This window comes from Thamnophis sirtalis, unplaced genomic scaffold, assembly GCF_051295495.1.
Source record: "Thamnophis sirtalis isolate CommonGarterSnake01/CBP01778 unplaced genomic scaffold, rThaSir2_p1.2 scaffold_3, whole genome shotgun sequence".
Lineage (NCBI taxonomy): Eukaryota > Metazoa > Chordata > Lepidosauria > Squamata > Natricidae > Thamnophis > Thamnophis sirtalis.
The window spans coordinates 61,596,832-61,611,754 of record NW_028261383.1 but is presented as its reverse complement, the minus strand read 5'-3'; positions in this window follow the sequence as shown (position 1 = coordinate 61,611,754).

The following is a 14,923-nucleotide window of genomic DNA, read 5'->3' as shown; positions in this document are numbered from 1 at the left end:
AATAGCGTACCCATACTTGCGATATACTGCAATTAAGTTATTCTGTCTTGCCACTAAAGGTAAAGCAATTCCATTTCAGTAAAATAATTCAAATCCACAGACCCAATGACACGATTCCATCTTATTAGAATGTTACTTTGACTTAAGCAAAAATGAAAAAGAGTTTATTGGCTTTATATGTGAAGTTTTCCTTTAGCTGCTAATTAGGAAACCTGTTATCATGTGCTTATTTTTGCTTCCTCAAGAATCATCGAGTTTTATAAAGATAAAAGAAATTGTAGCTTGGCCATATATAGTCCCCAGAGACTTACAATTTGAGTAATTGGTTCCCAAAACTATGAATAATTGGTCCCCTACTTATAGAGAAACATTTTGCTCTATTGCAGCCAAATAGAGATACATTACTTTGCATCTAAGAACAATAATATGTAGCATACGTATATACAGTGGGATTCAAAAATTTTCATTACCAGTTCGGTGGGCATGGCTAGATGGGGGTGTGTGTGACTGAGTGGGCATGCCCATTGTGACATCACTCATGCCCACACCCACTCAGTCACATTCCCCCCACCTAGCCACACCCACAGGAAAAGGTAGGAAATTTTTTAGGATTTTTCCCTATCTACCCCAGTCCTCCCTTCACTAATCGCCACTGTTTCCCCACTTTTCCCACCATTGCCTCTTTGATTGCTTACCTTCCGTGGTGGCTAGTCCAGTCCAAAAGGCAAGCTGACCAGAGTTTTCAGTGGCCCCCAGCCAGCCGAAAACTCCCGCTGCTGGGAAATGGCTGGCTGGCAAAAAAGCCTCCCAGCTACTGCCTCTTTGTGTACTGGCTCTCAAAGAGGCCGGCGGCTGGCTGCAGGCTGCTGAAAAGTCTCTGATCAGTGAAAAAGTGGCTTACGTCACTCCATCTTCTTCACACATGTGCATCCCATTGCCTTGCAAGTCCAAGTGGACTTGGAAGACAATGGGATGTGCAAGGCAATGGGATGCACATGCATGAAGAAGATGGCAGCGATGGCAGCCACTTTTTCACTTACCGAAGGATTTTTCAGCAGCCTGCGTCCAGCTGCTGCTCTTTGGGAGCCAGTAGGCAAAGAGGCAGTGCAAGTAAGTGGTGACCAGATGGGTGGGGGGAGCAACCAGCAACAGGGGGACTGGTTCAGGGGCGTGGCCAGCTGGCCATTGCTGCTGGTTCTCCAAACTAGGCTAAATTTCTGCCACTGGTTCGGGTAAAACGGTGTGAACTGGCTAAATACCACCTTTGCATATGTATGTATATGTGTATGTGTATGTGTATGTGTATGCGTATGCGTATGCGTATGCGTATGCGTATGCGTATGCGTATGTGTATGTGTACGTGTATGTGTATGCATATGCTATGGGTATGCCTATGCCCATCCTATACCTCTGTACTTCTGTGCCTCTACCTCTATCTCTACATATATACATATCTATCTCTCTATCTCTATATATCTACAAATCTCTATATTTATTTATCTATCTATCTATCATCTATCTATCTATCTATCTATCTATCTATCTATCTATCTATCTATCTATCTATCTATCTATCTATCTATCTAAACTATCTATCATCTATCCTTTCTTCTTTTAGGGAAATATACTAACTTAGCTAATAAGGTGGTTGCTATATAAAATGCAATTTTATAATATTTTCCAAAATTGTACAAAGCACAGAATTCCCATACTATGTTCAGGAACAGATGTAGCAGATGTAGCGATATCACTTCATTTGCACTCTTCCCACATTTACATACAATTTAGGGAAAACTTTTGACCCAGGCTAATCCCTAAAAGAGACCAGATATACCAGTATTCCTGCAGGCTGCATTGGAAACTGGGAGATATCTGTAATTATTTTTATCCCTGCAAGAGCTGTATTTTGGTCATAGATACAAATAGTAACTCCTGTATTCCCTGCTCCTATTAGGTGACCTTTTCCCATGTCTCCTTGTCAAACACATCTTATGTGTTCCCTCCCTCCCCATCTCTCATTTGTCTTCCATTTAAAATTATACTGATTAGCTTGTTATTTCATTAACGAGGTTGTATCCATATATATCTTTCACTTATACAGCATCCAGAATTCTTCATCAGGAGACAGGTGGCATATAAATTTACAATAAATAAATTGATTGAATATTTCAGCACAGTTTGGGTTTGTTGTTATGTGCCTTTGCATCAGTGCTGACTCCTGGCAACTACTTGGATAAGTCCCTGCAGTTTTCTTAGCAAGGTTTTCAGAAGTGGTTTGCCATTTCCTCCTTCCTAGGGTTGAGAGGGAATGATTGGCCCAAGATCACCCAGTTGGCTTTGTGCCTAAGGTAGGACTAGAACTCTTGGTTTCCCAGTTTGTATAGGCTGATACTTTTACTCTCTATAATAAACTGGCACAATGAAATTTATTAAATGATTTTATGTATAAAATAAAACAAAAAAGTGAGTAAAGGCTAGAGAACTCCTGGTTGGGTAATAGTGTCTGTATAGTAAGCTTTTCTCGCAAAACTTATGCCTTACAATAACATTTGTCAGACTTCAAAGTACTTTGCGGCCGTTTCTGATATTTGCAAAAAAAAAAAAAAAAAGATATTAGAATTGCATACTGAATATGACTCAGCACTGCTTAGCACATATGACTTCAACAATGCGGCTACAAGAAAAGAAATAAGAAGATAGACCAAACAAGGTATACTTTACAAATTTTGGGAAACAATTGCTCCACTCCATTCTGCTTTGACTCTCCCTCAATTTCCATTTTGCAGCATAGTTTTAAGGATTTAGAGACATTGGAAGAGGTTTGGGGAAGGGCAATGAGGACCCATTGGGAACTAGAAACTACATCCTCTGAAATGAGATTGAAAAAAACTGGCCATATTTAGGCTTAATAAAAGAAAACTGGGGTGGACAACAAGATCTTCAAGTACTTAATGCCATGCAGAAGAAGATCAGGACCCATTCATTATTGTTCCCAAACACACAAATATGGAATAATTTTAAGTTATGGGAAGTGATATAGTTATAGGAAGTTAGAACCTGACTGAATGCTAGGAAAACTGCTTAATAAGAGCTGTTTAACAGTGCAACTAATACCCAGAAATGTAATTGGCTCCTCTTCAAAGAGGATTTTGGAGCATTCTAGAGAGCCATTGGTCTGATAGGCTTTAATTGAATTATCTATTAATCAAGGAGTTACACTAGTGACTTCAATGGCCCATTTAAATTCTATGATTTTTAGGAAGGTCTATCTTTTTCTCTCATAAACCAAAATCAAACCAGACAAAGCTGGAGTTAATGGGAATCAAAGAGACAGCAGAATACAGTATGGTTTTGCTCTGTGGCAAAGCCATATTACCATGGATTCCACCCTAATTCTACAACTTCAGTATAGGGTTGTAGCAAACACAGTGAAACATGTTGAAAGAAAAGAATAGGTCAGGATAAGAGAGTAGTCAGATTAATGGAACACAATCAAAACCAAAAGTTAAAATGGAAATGCTAATCGTTTAGAAGAAGGACTAGCTGGAATTGCTTGCTTTATGTGTTAGAATAAAAAGTAGAAAAATGGAAAGAATCCGAAGTCTCTATAAGAATAATTTAGTATCTTGTGTAATGAGTTTCTTTTTTCTTTAGTAGTTCACTTGCTACCTTATCACTTATCCAGTGATTGACTCTCTTTTTCCTTTTTCCCACTAAACTACAATTCGCCATCTGGAAGTCATAATTTCTTTCTTTTTTAATCCTATAGTCTTTTGTAATTAGAAAATAAATTACAGGGTTATTTTTCTGATGAAGGAAAGGACATGTTTTGCATATTCTATACCCCACACAGGCAATGGTGGGTGTTCTTTTGAACCAGAGAAAAGAGTTCAAACAATGTCAAGCTCCCACAGATGGAGCTACACTTTCATGAGGGTGAAGTGTGAAGGCTAAAGAAGCCAAGACTGGAAACAGAGAACCTGACAGCATGGAGCAGGTGCTTTCCACACATGCCTATCCAAGGAATGAGTGACAAGAAGTCTACTACCAAATAAAGATGGGCGAAAGAAACATAGGATTTAAACCTCGGTGCTGTTATGGAGATGGGATGCTAGATTCGGCAAGAGTTGGTCTAGTATAGGGCTGTCAAACTCACATTGTCATAGTGGCATCACGTGATGTATTTACTTGTTCCCCCCTTCACTAAACTGGGCATGGGCATGGCCAGCATGTGATGCATCCCAGGGGTGGGTTCCAGCAGGCACTACTGCCAGTTTGCTCATGTGTGCATGTGTGCTTGATGAACGCTGTGTGCACTTGTGCAGTGCAATTAAAATTGTTCTGCACATGCTAAGAATTGAAAAACAAGATAGCAGTATCTACGGCAGCACCCGAGGATCCAGTTTGGGGGTGTGACAGGCCTGGGTCACTGCCTGTTCCTGCGACCCGTGCTGCCAAACCACTACTGGTTTGACCAAACTGTTCCAAACCAGTAGGAACCCACCACCGATGCATCCAGCCCATGGGCCATGAGTTTGACAATTCTGGCCCAATGCCCGCAGTCAAAGCAATCTATCTGAGCTTTGCCCTTGATTCTTTTACTGCTAACTCCTGGGTGCTAGTTGACTTTCTAGAGGGATATATATTTTGTCATGCCCTGAGTGAAAAGCACATTAATTGCTTGTCTTTCTTTTAGCAATTATATAGAAACATGTCAGTTTGGACGATTTTGGAAGTCATCCATCCATTGCAATCCCTGCTTAATTCAGGACTTGTGCAACTACAATTACTTGTAGTTACAATCACAATTGGGACCAGAATTTCCATCAGTGAGGGGCTTGTTAACAGAGTCTTGCCCAGTTTTCTGCCCTCTCTTTTTTGCTATGTATGGTTGTTAAGCAAATCCCTGTAGTTGTTAAGTGAATTGCATGGTTGTTAAGTAAATCCAGCTTTTATTCTATCATTAGGAACTTTCTTTTAAACAGTCGCATCCTCGCAGTTTCTACCTACTCAAGTTTCTAAATATCCTCTGATCTAACAGAAGACAAATCTACTATCTGGACAGTCACTCAGTAATCATAAAGGTTGATCTTGTACGGAACAGGCAAGACTATGTTACTAACTCTTCATTGTAAATTACTTCTAAGATTAAACACTTCATACATGTGCTGACAACTGGAATAAAGCACAGCATTGCAACTCCTGATTTCTAGTAAACATTTTACATAAAATAAAGACAAGATGAAAGAAGGGGGAACCTGGCAGAAACCTTTAGCAATTGTTGGATCCCTGGCATACATAATCTAGTATGTATATGTCATCCCATACACTTCTCCATATATGAAGAGACTTGAGAGACAGCCTTCTGCCAATCACCTCCAATAGACCGATCAGATCCCACAGATTAGGCCTCCTCCGAATTCCATCCGCTGCCCAGTGCCGATTAGCGACCACTCGGAGGAGAGCCTTCTCTGTGGCTGCTCCGGCCTTCTGGAATGAGCTCCCCGTGGAGATTCAAACCCTCACCCCCCTCCAGGCCTTAAAACCTGGCTGTTCTGACAGGCCTGGGGCTAATGAGCCTTTGTCCCCCCTCAAATGGTATGGTTGTTGTGTGCTTTTAAATTGTGTATTGTTCTGTTCGTCTTTTTTATTCCTTATTTGTACCCCCCCCCCTTGAGTTGGATTGTGAGCCGCCCTGAGTCCCCTTTGGGCGACATAGAAATTCAATAAATTCAATTCAATTCAATTCAATTGAGGTTATGAGTTACACCTAAAATTGGACACAAATGAGTAGTATTCTGTCACATGACCAAAGACAACTCCACACCCTGACTGTCTTAGGGAAATGCCCAGTTGCATGGAACACATCTTCCTGTGTGTTTCTTCAGTGCTTATAAACATTTGTTTTGTTGAGGGGCTTCCTACATATTTCAGTTTCCATTTCAAAGAATACAAAATGCTATTTTGGATGTTTTTGTTTCACGTGGTTTATTAGAAATATTTTCACTTTCATTTTAATTTGTTTATAAGGAATTTCTGGGGAGGGCCCTTAATGCACATACCCTTTGCACTGATTGTCAATCATATCTGCCTGTCCCATGACACCAATTCATTTTAAGGGCACAGTCAGTATTTTTCTGAAGTTGGGCTGGTGGAAAGTCTGTTTTTCTCCTGGCTTCATTCTTGGTTTATCACATTACACTCAACTTCTCACTTTGTCCTTTCTTAGGATTAATCTAACTACAGTAAACTAAAAAAGGGGGGGGATACAGCAACTTTATCAGTAAAGAAAATCTGAATCTCTTCAATCAGCTTCTAGTTAATTTTATAATTCATGCAATGAACTGCCCCAATTAATTTGATTGTTTATTTATATAAGCTTTGTGCAATACTGGAGTGAATTGAACTGATGTTCCAGAAGACTGGATTCAGAGTTTGCCCCTGTACAGGATGGGTGAGATGATCCTGTAGATATGACTAATTATAAAGTATGCACTTTATAGTAAACATGATTATATGTTTGTATGGTAAACATGACTAACTATACAAGATATTTGTTAAGGGCGAGCTCAAGAGATTTCCTTCAGAGTTGCATCAGTGGTGGGTTCCAGATCCTGTTGCAACCGGTACAGTTGCCACAGGGACTGGCATCTTCCACATGAACGTGTGCACCACGCACGGACATGTATGCAGCATGCACATGCATCTTACCATCCAGCAATGCCTCCATGAGCCTCTGCGGTGCTCCAGCTGCTCAGCGGAGCATCGCGGAAGTGCTGTATGCACTCTGCGCATAAGCACCGAAGAGTGTAAAGACAGGTAAGGAGAATGGGTGGGTGGGTGGGCCCTCCGGAGCACCGTACTGGAACGGTACCCAGTGCTCCGGGCAGGCTCTGGTATGCCTGTACCAGGGTGTACTGCCTGCAACCCACCACTGATTTGCATGCAGAAATTAGCCTATTAGCACACAATTATAATTGTTCAATTTTTACATTGCTTTTTATACCACAAGGGTGTCTGTTTGTCTGTCTTTTTGTCTCTTTCTTTCTTTCTTTGTGTGTGTGTGTGTGTCATACACACACACGTCTTGTGTGTGGGTACATATAATAAAATAAACCTAAAAGGGTAAGTACATACAAACCATACACTTATGTTTGAACATATACAAGAATTATGTAGTTCAGAGGTGTGAAACTCAAGGCCCGCGAGCCAGATATGGCCTACATCGTGCTTAGATCTGGCATGCGGGGGCCGCCCTGAAAACAGCAAATGTCTGGCCCATGGTGCTTCTGCCAGCAAAAATGGTCCCCCCCCTCCGTGGGCTCCATTTTCACTGGCAGAGGGTTAGCAAAGCAAACTAAAAGCAAAACAAAACAAAACAAAAGGAGAAATGTTTCCCTTTTTGCATTTCAGCATCCAAGAGGGAGAGGAAAGGAGAAAGGGAAAGAGGAGAAACAAAGAAAAATAAGGAAAGATGGGAAGATAGCAAGGAAGGGAAAAAGAAGGAAAGAGGGAAAAGAAAAAGAAGAAAAGGGAGGGAGGGAGGGAGAGAGGGAAGGAGGGAAGGAGGGAGGGAGGGAGGGAGGGAGGAAGGAAGGAAGGAAGGAAGGAAGGAAGGAAGGAAGGAAGGAAGGAAGGAAGGAAGGAAGGAAGGAAGGAAGGATGGAAGGAAGGACCCGCTCAGCCTTGCCCCCACAAATGTCCCTGACACGAGTGATGTTGAGCTGGGCAAAGCAGTGTACTGGGGCCCCTACAACAATTACTCACAGGAATAAAAACGTAAATGGTCAATAAAATTAAACATATATTTGCATGTTAGTATTAATTAAAAATGCAGTAAAATGTAATAAATTTGTTGCTGTATTTATAAGATGCGAGGTGCATTGAAAGGTTAACATACACAGATTAGTGTATGTTAGTCCTTATTAGTGAACGTAGGGGCCCACGGGCAAGTGCCCATCAGGCCCATGTGTTAAAACAGCCTTGGATTATTTAAGGTAATCCAAAGTAAAATAAATTGGTTCAGAACTTTGAGAAGGCTTTAAGTATTTATTTAGTCAGCCTGATGCATTTATCCAACCCTTGCCAAGCTCTTTTAGTTAAGAAGAAGCTATACTTATAAATATACTTTCTCATATCACCCTATGTAGCTCAGAATTAGCAATAGCAAATAACAGTGGTCTTCTGGGATTTAAGACAGTCTTCTCCACTCCAGCTGGAGAGATCTGAGGTCAGACTCTGACCATCTGGGTGTAAAATACATACTTTATTATTCATCTATGGAGAAGAAGAACAAAAAATGGTGGGAAGGAAGGAATGATTTAATTTCTAATCACAGTAACTAGCTCACACAGCTACCCTCTCTCTAATCAGTTTTACACTTTTAATGACTGTCATGCTAATTAAGCTGACAACACTACATGTTTCAAAGCCTCAAATAACTCCCCCTTCATAATTCTCTGACCATTGCACGTTTCATGTTGAATTTTTTTTTAACTAGGTAGTTATTCAGAAACACTTCTGCAATGTATGTTAGGCTCTTATAAATTTGTTTTAAGCACAAAATGATTAAGAAGGACAGTGGAGCATCTTGTTTAACCTCACATTTTAAACCATCTAGGAAGCCCTCTCAGACCAATTTTTTTTTTTTGAAATTTGGCAGCTTCCATCTTAGATTTAGAATATAAAACTTGAATATTTTGCATTTCAACAAGTGAATAATATAGAGATGGACTTTTCCTATATATCTGTTCCTAACCACAATGACATCAATACGACAAAGCCTTCATTGTGACAAAACAAGGAAAGTTTTGGCATTTTCTCATAACGTCACACATTAAATGCATAATGGAGAGAGTTTGCATCCCATTCTGATGTACATTTTGTCATTTGCTCCCTCCTCAAAGCAAGCCTTGTTCTCAGATTTTCCATCTATATGAACAATAGTATCAGATTTACAATAAGGTTGCAAGTCGGGGTTTTTCAAGAGTACCAAACAAGGGATGGGAGTCAGTCTATTTTTAATTAATGTAGCAGATGATGATGCTACATTGACATATCAAACAAAGTATAGAAAATTAAGTGTGTGAAGAAAAAAGAAAAATGATTTTTTTTTTTTTAGAAATAATAAGAAAGATAAGACATTTATGAAGCTCCCTTTCTTATCCTACAGTTCTCAGAGAACAAAGCACCTGCCTGAAAATTCTGGATTCTTTTTTTTATTATTAAGGAAGCAAGCAGGTAGCAGAGAGGAAAAACATATCTTAAAAAGAAAGCAGCAGTGTCTGATCTAACCAGGCTTCTTTGCTAAGGGAAACATTTCAGAGCACCATCCCCAGTTTTAATAAAATGTAGCAAATAACCATTTTTCGCTATCTGAAATTTTCCACGTGACCTTCAGTCCTGCCATAAGCAGCATCAGCTCACCAAGGTACCTGATTATCCAAATGTTTCGGCTTTCCCCAGAGCCAGTAAGTTCAGTGAAGCAGCAGGTTATTTTTAAACATGTACAACAGTGGAAGGAAATGCCAAACTGGTTTAAAAAAGCTAATAAACACCCACTCAGGCATCTTACATCATCCTCTTCGCCTATGCTTCACCTCCAGTCATAACATTGTGCTTTACGCTCATGCCTACGCCTGCCCATTGGGGACAACATCTGCATTGTACTCCTGTGGCTTTAAGCTGGATTTTAGCAAGAGCCACCTGAACAGTCCTAACATGACTTCTTCTCTGGATAATTCATAGGGGTGGAATCTGCTGGATTGCAAGCCAAGAATAGTTAAGGTCAGCCAGGAATAAAAAAAATTTTTTTATTTAATGATATAAAATAAATTACATGTTCGGAGGAGACCTTTTGTTATGTTGCAGCTTCATTTAAAATTCAGAGCTTGTTTTTCCCCCCCAATAAGCCTTCCCCCTCCCCTTTTCATTCATTTCATTTCATTTTATTATATTTATATGCTGCCCTTTTCCCCCGAAGGGGACTCAGGGCGGCTAACAATTCAAATCAGGGAAGGGGGGTACAGACAAAAAATAAAAGACGAAACATAACAATACATAATTTAAAAACACACAACAGTCATACCATTCGAGACAGGGGCAACAGCTCTTTAGCCCCAGGCCTGTCGGAACAGCCAGGTTTTAACGGCTTTGCGGAAGGCCTGGAGGGTGGTGAGGGTTCGAATCTCCACAGGGAGTTCGTTCCAAAGGGTGTCTAATTTTGTCTAATTATTTCTTATTCTCAGAGATACAAAACTTGCATGGTGCCCCTAGCCTAATCCTTCAATTCTTTCAATGGCATACTCATAACTACAACTGAGTTGCTTCATCTTGAGAGATCTTTATTCTAACTCAAGGCTTGGGGAAAGGTTTGTAGTAAAGGTGGAAAAAAATGGGTTCATTCTCTTTTGAGGTTTCTTAGTGCTGTCTTTCACCCAACACCTGCTGAGTTTATCCAATAAGAATTTTCCAAATTGGAATAACCTGGTACATATGGTCATGAGTGGTTGGCAAGATGGCAGGAGATGATTTCCAATGATTTCTCATTGCTCCCAATGGAACTTTCCAAACAATCCTCTTTTTTAAACCATCCATAGACGCTTCTAAATACACAATTGGTTCCAGACCAGCACAAGATTTGCAAAATGTCACAGAGATAAAAGTCTGCCTGAAAGCTGAGCCTGTCATGTTTTTCCTGCAACCCATGTGGGTGGTATGAAAGCAATTGCAAAAATAGTCTCAATATGAGGTGATGATTATATATATTTATACTTTAATATTAGCATCATATTATATGAATAATGTGATTGTTTCATGGAAACAGAATTTGAACTGCTGAGGCATTTAGAGGGAAAAAATCATTTATCTGCAATGTCTTACCGCATAATTTGATTCCTGTCTTTAAAAATATCCAAGATGAGTTCATTCACTCTTTTGTCATTGAACCGAATAATCAAACAATGATCTGCATATGTAAAGCAGTCATCCCAGATCAAATAACTCAGGCTTTTGTACTTTCTGACATATTCTCAAATAACAATTTTCAGTAGAGAAGATTCACAGATTCAACTGCAACACCCCGAGGCTTGATGCCTTAAGTGGCCCATGGGAGGTTAAACAACTGAAGGGGCTATGAAAGGGTCAGAGCCGAGTAGCATCATGCACTTATATGCTGCTTTTCTATAAAATAATCTTGAAAGGGGCATCAAATGATGAAACAATGGGAGAAGCAGCAGGAAGAATCAGCAATTACTGTAAATGTGCAACAGTAATTGCAATTTGTTTCTAAATGTGGAAGATGGCAAGATACACTTTTCCAACCACAGAATCATGGAAAAAGTCTAGGACATTGGTAAAAGCATGTACTGGAAAATTTACATAACCAGTGACATTGTGACTATTCGTGTTGGGGAAAAAGTCTCTCGGGAAATTTACATTCTGCACACTAGCGGAAGCTGTGTACCATTGCCATGACGTCCCATATGTTAAGAAAAGTTGTGAATGAAAACAGATGCAGTGTTGTTGTTGTTTTTTTTAAAAAAACCAAATGCTATCCCAATAACCTGCTTAGTTAAACAGACTGATTTTATTTGATGTTAGAAACAAAAGGCAATATAGTTCTTAAACACTGTGTCAATCCTGATGCTGACTTGGCCAAAGCATCTTGCAGCTTCGGTGTTACCACACCGGAGCAAGGGATAGGGAGTGAGGATTGGAAATAGCTGGGGTTGTGTAGTCAAAATAAAATACTTTCCCCTGGGAACCAAGGATATTCTCACACCTGGATGGAAGAATGAGGAGTGATGACCTGCAGACGTTGCCTTGCTTGGATCATGTGACTGATTGTTTAGGTTAAGGGGGGAGACTTTTACTTTTAATTAGGTGAAAACCAAGGGGCTTCCCAGAGTTGGTTTTCACCAGATATGTGCCAATTTGATATTTCCAATAAAGCTATTCTTTGAAGAATCTACCTGCCTCAGAATTCTTGCTTGCAATAGATCTATTACTTGGAACCCTAACACACTGATCTGAAAATCAATGAGGATTTTCAAATAATTGCATAATTAGAATACATGTAGGACAAAAGTGGACAACATTTAAATACTTAATATAATTCTGTGGGATATCTATCTAGCAATAACAATAGCACTTAAAGCACTTCATAGTGCTTTAAAGCCCTAAGTGGAGTCACCATATTGCCCCCAATCATTTGGGTCCTTATTTTATCGACCTCAGAAGGATGGAAGGCTGAGTTAACTTTGAGCTGTTCAGAATCGAACTCCTGGAGTGAGCAGTGAGTCAGCCTGCAGTATTGCATTCTAATCACTGTGCCACCACGGCACAGATAAGACGTAAATGGGACCTGGAATTTCTCCCATTAAATTCCCTTTTTATCTTTTTATTACCAATGTAAGTCATTTTTTATCGTTTCTATAGAAAAATGGAAGAAATTCTTTGAGGTTGGACTCTCAGAGCTCCAGGCAGCCCATCTCTGTTTAAATATCCACTAACCTCCAAGAGTCAGAGCTTAAGGAATCCATTTGGATCACCCCACCCCACCCAAGCTGTTACAGAAGGGAATCAAAAAGAAGTGCTACATGTTGACCAACTGTGCATATATGTCCTACACAAAAGAAATAACATTGTCAGGAGAGTAATAACTCAAATACTTTGAAGAACATTTTGCATTAGCTGGTTTTAATTTTTTGCAAACTTTTTTTTAAAAAAAATCTAGAACACACTTGGCTGTATTATTGCCATATTAAGTACTTAGAGCAGCTGATGGATTTCTTTAAATTATTCTTATTTTTCCCAAGAAGAAAACCAATTCAAACATGTTTGATTTTCTTTTCAGTTAAATGTTACCGGTATCACAAAGTTTCATTTCTACAGAAGTGAAAAGGTGAGATAATGGTGATTCCCTATATTTTTTAAATGATCTGCTATTTAGTAACAGTAATAAAGATGGAAGGGACCTTGAAGGTCAGCTAGTCCAACCGCCTGTTCTTGCAGGAGACTTCTAGTATTTCTGATAAATGGCTGCCCAGTCTCTTATTAAAAGCCTCCAGATGGGGCATCCACAACTTCTGAAGGCAATTTGTTCCACTGTTCCACTGTTCTCACTGTTAGGAATTTTCTGCTTAAGAGCTATATAATGAAAGAAATAAGAGACAGAAGTCTAATAATCAACGCACAGTGCTGTAGTTGCACATATAACCTTGTGGCTTTTCAAATAAAATGAATAAGAAAACTATCCTTATCAATGAAAGGTGTGAAAATAGTTTGCTACTCAAACTCACTGACTCTTCTGTAGCTGTATGGACCCATACAGCAGCTGTATTCATTGTAATCATAATCTCTCTCTCTCTCTCTCTCTCTCTCTCTCTCTCTCTCTCTCTCTCTCTCTCTCTCTCTCTCTCTCTCTCTCTCTCTCTCTCTCTCTCTCTCTCTCTCTCTCTCTCTCTCTCTCACACACACACACACACACACACACACACACACAAAATGCTCTAATTTAAAATAAACTACCATCTCAATGACTTCCAAACTGTGCCCTGTTCAGGCAGTGTTGATTGTAAAGGTTTTAAAAAATCTATTGCAGTAAGTAAAATGTTTAAAAAAAACCAACCTCAAAACATTTGGGTGTGTCTTCTTTGTGCAAAATATTCTATCTTGGTGAATGTTTTTTTTCCCCTTAACTGTATCCCATGACCCCTCTCACACTAATTGTTGTAATGATTTTTTTTTTTAAAAAAAAGGTTTTGAGATAAAACACTTTCTGATCTGCAGGTTTAAATATTGTACACCTAAAATTGTTAGGTGTTTGAGAACACTTCCCTTGCAGTGCTGACTTTAACTTTAATGGCAATGTTATCAAATAATTACCCCCCTAGGTAAATTCAAAGAAGAAGAGATGTTGCCATTGAAATTTATTCCCAGTATAACTACCATTTATTGGCTTCTGGCTATACTTTGAATAACAATCACACATTAGAACAGAATTATAGACCAGGGGAAAAAACCCTGTATAGATTACTTCTCAACACCATTGTACATCAGATTGAAAATTACCGTACTTTTTCAGCTGGTAAAAATTTCAGGTCTGATGGACTGAAAAGAAAAGCCTTAATGTAAAGGAAATAAAAACAAGTGTTTGTAGTTATTCCCAAGCACAAACATCATAAGAGTGAATGCATATGTATGTGCGTGTTTTGCCCATAAATGTCTATAGGCCAAGCTTTGCTTTTGACTAACAGTCATCTTTAATCTTTAGCATTAGAACAGCAATTGGATTCATTTATAGTAGGCTTCAAAATCCTGACTATAGCATTCTTATTCTGAATCTGTGTGACATCCTTAGACTTAGAATAACTTTATTGTCACTTTGAATGTACACTAATTGGCATACATTAAAATTAGATTTCATTGGATACAGCTCTCAAAGGATCACCATCTCCAATATGTACTACATAAACATGACATAAATAAATAAATAAATAAATAAATAAATAAATAATGCATATGTACTCACATATATGACATAGAGAAATACCACAGTCTAGTTCAGATGTATACATGTACATGGCATGAAAAACAAATCTTGTGAGTTTACCAGACAGGTGGCATAGGGAACAAAACTGTTGCAGAATCTGTTAGTCCTGCTAGAAATACTTTGAAACCTCCTCCCAGAGGGGAGCAACAGAAACGGACCATAAAGTGGGTGTGTGAATATCTAAGAATGTTTTGATCTCTAAGCAGGGGTGGGATTCAGCCGGTTCGGATCGGTTCAGGCAAACCGGTAGTTTCGGCAATCAGTTGATCCTGCTCACCCACCCCTGTGCTAGTCTGTTCTATATTTCCTTTGTTTGAAGCCCAGCTGATAGACACAGCAGAGTGGATTGCCATGCCTCAGCTGTTTTAA